We start from the raw sequence: 8,750 nt of genomic DNA, 5'->3' as shown, positions 1-8,750 counted from the left end.
AAGCATGTTTATTCTCAGGTGAATACTAAGAGCATCCGCTGTTTCATACTAAAATAAGGACAAGATTTGGAGTCCATATTTGTATGATATTGTGTAAAAACTGCATTCAAGAAACATATGTCGATGTAATATATTTCTATTGTAAACCATTATGTAATGGTCGTGTGTAAACAGTATATTTTAGATTATCATTATTTGATAATCTACGTAATGTTTTTAAAACCTTTATTGATAAAATAAAGGTTATGGTTGTTTTAAAAATGAATGCAGTCTTTGAAAAACGTCTCATATAGAGGTCAAAACCTCGCAACGGAATCAATTAATATGGAACGTTTATAATCAATATGAACGGGACATTTCAGTTGGTATCCGAGCGTTAGTCTTAGAGAACCAGAAAATTTACATTAGTGTGTCTTATCGAGTTTGTTAGGATGCATTAGTGAGTCTGGACTTCGACCGTGTTTTCTTTAAAAATGATTGCTTAACATTTTTGTTGGAAACTATATATTATTAACATGTAAATATTATGTGATATATTAATCTCTTAACATGTTTGATATTGTGTGATAGATGTCTACCTCTAGCACAAATCCCATTGACTCACCTAATAATAACGAAGAGTCGAATATATATTGGCAAGATTCAAAAGTTCCCGAAGAACCGGAAGAAGAGGTAACGGAACCGGAAGAAGAGGAACCGGAAGAAGAGGAACCAGAAGATGAGGAACCGGAAGAAAAAGAGGTTCCGGAGGGGGAATAGTAGGAACCACAGAAAACCGATCAAATAAAAGAAAATCCTCAACTAATGGATCAAAGTTAATAATGGTCAATGGTGTTTCCGCTAAGGAAGCAAAATATTGGGAAAATTACCAATTTTCCGATGAATCGGATCCTGATGAGGATTCCGGTGATGTTATAGAAATTACCCCGAACCAATTTAATGAGGCAAAAGAAAATAATAAGGGAAAAGGTATCAAAATAGAGAAATCTGATTCCGATCCCGATGAACTTTATATGTACCGTCAACACCCGTATTTTCAATATCGTGACAATAACCCGGGAACCTCTAAACCACCAGTTTTTCTAAACCAATGTGGAAAACGATGACTCGTATTAGAGGAACATCATATATCTCTAGAAGATTAGGAAAAAGAACCAAGTCCGAAGAAGAAGAAACCAGTGATTCAGATTAGAGGGGTGTGAGCATGTTGTGTAATAAATGTATTGTAGTGTGCTTGTACTTTTATGTTCTATGTAAAAATTGCTTGTATTGTTTGTTATTACGAATCTAATCCTTGTCTATTTTACAGTATAAAAACAAAATGGACGTTAAGGGTAGACAACCGAATATTTTAGAAGACCTACCAGAGGATATGATTGAGGAAATATTGTTTAGAGTCGGTTAGAATTCATCAGCACATTTAGTTATGGCAAAATTAACTTGTCAAACATTTGAAAGACTTTCCAGAAATGCCTTAGTTTATAAAAAGCTTTCCTTTGATAGGTGGGGTATATCACATTGGGGAGACTTTAAGTTACGCCGTATTTTCTTTAAAGCATTAAATGCGGGGAACCCAAATGCAATTTTACGCTACGGGTTAAGAACATATTTTGACTCAACATATCCCAACATAGGATTTCTTGAATTAGAAAGAGCTTCTAACATGCAACATAAAGAAGCATGTTATGCTTACGGGTTAGTGATGTTCGCTTCTTACCAAAGTGAGAAAAAGAACATCGGATTGGAGCTTTTAAATAAAACTTTCCCACAAGTGACGGATTCAGTAGTTGGGGTGAGAAACAAGGTTTTTAGATTATTACGGGGCTGTTGGACATTACAAAACCCTCGTCCTTTTGATGACATTACAACATGCTACCTAGCCAATGGTCATAATGGTTATTTTCCACAAGACCAAGGATGGGAAGTCGTCTTAGTAAAACCAGAATGCATGACTTGTTTCTGCACTTATGAATTACGTGTCTTTATTTCCTTTGCTGAACAACTTGCGTATTAACTAGATTTATCTTCAAAACTGTCCTGTATCATAGTGTACTATATTTCATGTTATATGTAATATAGCGAAGTTGTAAGTTTGAAGAATATTTGTATGTGATATATTATTATAATCAGTTTTTCATATGGAATTATAGTAGTTGAATTGTATATTAGCTACTAAGTATGAACTTAACGGGTAGGTAGTACCCGAATATAAACTTATAAAACGCTAATATGAAGGAAAAGCTTTTATAAATGAGTTCATATTATGCTACGGGATACTATTGACTACTCTTAATATTCTGTATGATTAACTTGTTTCATTTGACTATTTTGAAGGAAATGGCACCGACTACTCGACACACCTTGAATATGAGCGAAGAGGAATTTCGTGCCTTTCTTGCTTCAAACATAGCCACAGTACATGCCGCGCTACATACCAACAATAACTCTGAATCTAGCAATACAGCTAACGGCGCAAGAAATCGTGCAGGATGCTCCTACAAAGAATTCACTGCCTGCAAACCTTCAGAATTTGATGGGACCGAAGGACCAATCGGATTGAAACGGTGGACCGAGAAAGTTGAATCGGTGTTTGCCATAAGTAAGTGTGCTGAAGGAGACAAAGTGAAGTACGCTACGCATACCTTCATAGGTATTGCGTTAACATGGTGGAATACCTATCTAGAGCAAGTGGGACAAGATGCTGCTTACACGCTACCGTGGTCAGCATTCAAGCACTTGATGAACGAGAAGTACCGTCCGAGAACCGAGGTCAATAAGCTCAAGTCAGAACTTAGAGGGTTACGAACACAGGGATTCGATATTACTTCGTATGAAAGACGATTCACATAATTGTGCCTATTATGTCCGAGAGCATTCGAAGATGAGGAAGAGGAGATCGACGCATTTGTGAAAGGGTTACCAGAGAGAATCCAAGAATATATAAGTTCACACGAGCCTGCCTCCATACAAAAGGCATGTAGAATGGCTCACAAACTAGTGAACCAGATTGAGGTGAGAATTAAAGAACAGGCGGTCGAAGAGGCCAACGTGAAACTAGTCAAAAGAAAGTGGGAGGAAAATGGTGATAAGAGTCACCAAAACAACAACAACTATCCCAACATCAATCGAAACTACAACAAACGGCAAAACAACAACAACAACTACAACAATTATCCCAACAACAATAACAACCACAACAACAACAACAATCAGAAGCAGCTATGCCAAAGGTATGAAAAGTATCACTCGGGGTTCTGCACCAAATTTTGCAACAAGTGTAAAAGAAATGGTCATAGCGCGGCGAAGTGTGAGGTCTACGGACCAGGGGTTAACAGAACGAAAGGAACAAATGGTGTTGGAACAAGTAATGGCGGAGCAAGTAGTGTCGGAGCAAGTTATACCAATGTAGTTTGTTATAAATGTGGAAAATCGGGCCACATTATTAGAAATTTCCCGAACCAGGAGAACACGAATGGACAAGGCCGCGGAAGAGTTTTCAATATTAATGCGGTAGAGGCACAGGAAGACCCGGAGCTTGTTACGGGTACGTTTCTTATTGACAATAAATCTGCTTACGTTTTATTTGATTCGGGTGTGGATAGAAGCTATATGAGTAGAGATTTTTGTGCTAAATTAAGTTATCCATTGACGCCGTTGGATAGTAAATTTTTACTCGAATTAGCAAACGGTAAATTAATTTCAGCAGATTATATATGCCGGAATCGAGAAATTAAACTGGGTAGCGAAATATTTAAGATTGATTTGATACCAGTAGAGTTAGGGAGTTTTGATGTAATAGTTGGCATGGACTGGCTGAAGGAGATAAAAGCAGAGATCGTATGTTACAAAAATGCAATTCGCATTGTACGAGAAGAAGGAGAACCCTTAATGGTGTACGGAGAAAAGGGCAACACGAAGCTACATCTTATTAGTAATTTGAAGGCACAAAAACTAATAAGAAAAGGTTTCTATGCTATTCTAGCACACATCGAGAAAGTACAAACTGAAGAAAAGACATCAATGATGTTCCTGTCGCAAAAGAATTTCCTGATGTATTTTCGAAAGAATTACCGGGACTACCTCCACTTCGATCTGTTGAATTTCAAATATATCTTGTACCAGGAGCTGCACCAATAGCTCGTGCTCCTTACAGACTCGCACCCAGTGAGATGAAAGAACTGCAAAGCCAACTGCAAGAACTATTAGAACGTGGTTTCATTCGACCAAGCACATCACCACGGGGAGCTCCTGTTTTGTTTGTCAAGAAGAAGGATGGTACATTTAGGTTGTGTATTGACTACAGAGAGTTGAATAAACTTACCATCAAAAACCGTTATCCACCGCCGAGAATTGACGACTTATTTGATCAACTACAAGGCTCGTCGGTTTATTCGAAAATCGATTTACGTTCTGGATATCATCAAATGCTAGTAAAGGAGGATGATATTCCAAAAACTGCTTTTAGGACGCGTTATGGTCATTACGAGTTTATGGTTATGCCGTTTGGATTGACTAACGCACCAGTTGTGTTCATGGACCTTATGAACCGAGTGTGTGGGCCATATCTTGACAAGTTTGTCATTGTTTTCATCGATGACATACTTATTTACTCAACAAATGATCAAGAGCACGAAGAACATTTGAGAAAAGTGCTAGAAGTATTGAGGAAAGAAAAATTGTACGCTAAGTTTTCAAAGTGTGCATTTTGGTTGGAAAAAGTTCAATTCCTCGGTCACATAGTGAACAAAGAAGGTATCCAGGTGGACCCGGCAAAGATCGAAATCGTTAAAAAGTGGGAAACCCCAAAAACTCCGAAGCGTATACGTCAATTTTTAGGATTGGCTGGTTACTACAGAAGATTCATCCAAGATTTCTCCAAAATAGCAAAACCCTTGACTGCATTAACGCATAAAGGGAAGAAATTTGAATGGAAGGATGAACAAGAGAAGGCGTTTCAGTTATTGAAGAAAAAGCTAACTACGGTACCTATATTGTCATTGCCTAAAGGGAATGATGATTTTGTGATTTATTGTGACGCATCAAAGCAAGGTCTCGGTTGTGTATTAATGCAACGAACGAAGGTGATTTCTTATGCGTCTAGACAATTGAAGATTCACGAGAAAAATTATACAACTCACGATTTAGAATTGGGTGCTGTTGTTTTTGCATTAAAGACTTGGAGGCATTATTTATATGGGGTCAAAAGTATTATATATACCGACCACAAAAGTCTCCAACATATATTTAATCAGAAGCAACTGAATATGAGACAACGCAGGTGGATTGAACTGTTGAATGATTATGATTTTGAGATTTGATACCACCCAGTGAAGGAGAATGTGGTAGCCGACTCTTTGAGTAGAAAAGACAGAGAACCTATACGGGTAAAAGCTATGAATATAATTATTCGTACTAACCTTACTACTCAAATAAAGGAGGCGCAACAGGGGGTTGTTAAAGAAGGAAAGTTGAAGAATGAGTTACCCAAAGGATCAGAGAAACATCTTAATATTCGGGAAGACGGAACCCAATATATGGCTGATAGAATTTGGGTACCAAGGTTTGGAGATGTGAGAAAAATGGTACTTAAAGAATCACATAAAACCAAATATTCAATACATCCCGGAGCAGGGAAGATGTATAAAGATCTCAATAAATACTTTTGGTGGCCGGGTATGAAAGCCGATATTGCTAAATATGTAGGAGAATGTTTGACGGGTTCTAAGGTCAAAGCTGAACATCAGAAACCATCAGGTCTACTACAACAACCTGAAATCCCGGAATGGAAATGGGAAAACATTACCATGGATTTCATTACTAAATTGCCAAGGACTGCAAGTGGTTATGATACTATTTGGGTAATAGTTGATCGCCTCACCAAGTCAGCACACTTCCTACCAATGAGAGAAGATGACAAAATGGAGAAGTTGGCGCGATTGTATTTGAAGGAGGTTGTCTCCAGACATGGAATACCCGTCTCTATTATCTCTGATAGGGATGGTAGATTTGTTCAAGGTTCTGGCAGACGTTGCAACAAGCATTGGGGACTCGTTGTAGTGACCCGAACTTTTCCATGTTTATATATATTAATTGAGATTGATATTTACATGATTAAATGTTTCCAAAATATTAAGCAATCAAACTTGTTAAGACTTGATTAATTGAAATATGTTTCATATAGACAATTGACCACCCAAGTTGACCGGCGATTCACGAACGTTAAAACTTGTAAAAACGACATGACGATATATATATGGGTATACATATGGTTAACATGAGATTATGATAAGTAAGTATCTCCATAAGTATATTAACAATGAGTTATATACATATAAACAAGACTACTAACTTAAGGATTTCGAAACGAGACATATATGTAACGATTATCGTTGTAACGACATTTAAATGTATATATATCATATTAAGATATATTAATATATCATAATATCATGATAATATAATAATTTAACATCTCATTAGATATAATAAACAATGGGTTAACAACATTAATTGAGATCGTTAACTTAAAGGTTTCAAAACAACACTTACATGTAACGACTAACGATGACTTAACGACTCAGTTAAAATGTATATACATGTAGTGTATTTAGATGTATTAAAATACTTTTGGAAGACTTCAAGACATATATCAAAACACTCATACTTAACGAAAATGGTTACAGTTACTTTTCCATTCTTTTCTTTCATCAAGAATTCTAGTCGTATTCTTACCCGTATTATACACAGCTTCAAAACGTACTTACTATGAGTATATACCAATAGGAACTAGCATGGGATTCCACTCTTGATTATGTCATGTATGACTAATCAATTTTAACTTCTACCATGAGCTAGTCAACTAACTAGAACTCCTTTTAACCCCACTCACCACTCACCAATTACCACTCATCATTCACTCCATTTCACTTCCAATTCTCTTTCTAATTCTCTCTCAACACACACACACACTATTATGAAAGTATTTTTCCAGTAGTTAATCATCATATTCATCAAAAGTCACTTCAAGAATCAAGCTATAATCATCATAGGAAGAACACTTCAAAAATCCCTTCAAGTTTACTAATTTACTTCCAAGCTTTCTAATCCATTCCAAGTAATCATCTAAGATCAAGAAACCTTTGCTATATACAGTAGGTTATCTTTCTTATTCAAGGTAATATTCATATTCAAACTTTGATTCAATTTCTATAACTATAAACTATCTTAATTCGAGTAAAAATCTTACTTGAACTTGTTTTTGTGTCATGATCCTACTTCAAGAACTTTCAAGCCATCCAAGATCCTTTGAAGCTAGATCATTTCTTGTCACTTCCAGTAGGTTTACCTACTAAACTTGAGGTAGTAATGATGTTCATAACATCATTTAATTCATATATATAAAACTATCTTATTCGAAGGTTTAAACTCGTAATCACTAGAACATAGTTTAGTTAATTCTAAACTTGTTCGCAAACAAAAGTTAATCCTTCTAACTTGACTTTTAAAATTAACTACACACATGTTCTATATCTATTTGATATGCTAACTTAATGATTTAAAACCTGGAAACACGAAAAACACCGTAAAACTGGATTTACGCCGTCGTAGTAACACCGCGGGCTGTTTTGGGTTAGTTAATTAAAAACTATGATAAACTTTGATTTAAAAGTTGTTATTCTGAGAAAATGATTTTTATTATGAACATGAAACTATATCCAAAAATTATGGTTAAACTCAAAGTGGAAGTATGTTTTCTAAAATGGTCATCTAGACGTCGTTCTTTCGACTGAAATGACTACCTTTATAAAAATGACTTGTAACTTATTTTTCTGACTATAAACCTATACTTTTTCTGTTTAGATTCATAAAATAGAGTTCAATATGAAACCATAGCAATTTGATTCACTCAAAACGGATTTAAAATGAAGAAGTTATGGGTAAAACAAGATTGGATAATTTTTCTCATTTTAGCTACGTGAAAATTGGTAACAAATCTATTCCAACCATAACTTAATCAACTTGTATTGTATATTATGTAATCTTGAGATACCATAGACACGTATACAATATTTCGACCTATCATGTCGACACATCTATATATATTTCGGAACAACCATAGACACTCTATATGTGAATGTTGGAGTTAGCTATACAGGGTTGAGGTTGATTCCAAAATATATATAGTTTGAGTTGTGATCAATACTGAGATACGTATACACTGGGTCGTGGATTGATTCAAGATAATATTTATCGATTTATTTCTGTACATCTAACTGTGGACAATTAGTTGTAGGTTACTAACGAGGACAGCTGACTTAATAAACTTAAAACATCAAAATATATTAAAAGTGTTGTAAATATATTTTAAACATACTTTGATATATATGTATATATTGTTATAGGTTCGTGAATCAACTAGTGGCCAAGTCTTACTTCCCGACGAAGTAAAAATTTGTGAAAGTGAGTTATAGTCCCACTTTTAAAATCTAATATTTTTGGGATGAGAATACATGCAGGTTTTATAAATGATTTACAAAATAGACACAAGTACGTGAAACTACATTCTATGGTTGAATTATCGAAATCGAATATGCCCCTTTTTATTAAGTCTGGTAATCTAAGAATTAGGGAACAGACACCCTAATTGACGCGAATCCTAAAGATAGATCTATTGGGCCTAACAAACCCCATCCAAAGTACCGGATGCTTTAGTACTTCGAAATTTATATCATATCCGAAGGGTGTCCCGG

Source organism: Rutidosis leptorrhynchoides, chromosome 9 (assembly GCF_046630445.1).
Source record: "Rutidosis leptorrhynchoides isolate AG116_Rl617_1_P2 chromosome 9, CSIRO_AGI_Rlap_v1, whole genome shotgun sequence".
In the NCBI taxonomy this organism is placed as follows: Eukaryota; Viridiplantae; Streptophyta; class Magnoliopsida; order Asterales; family Asteraceae; genus Rutidosis; species Rutidosis leptorrhynchoides.
This window is presented reverse-complemented; position numbering follows the sequence as displayed.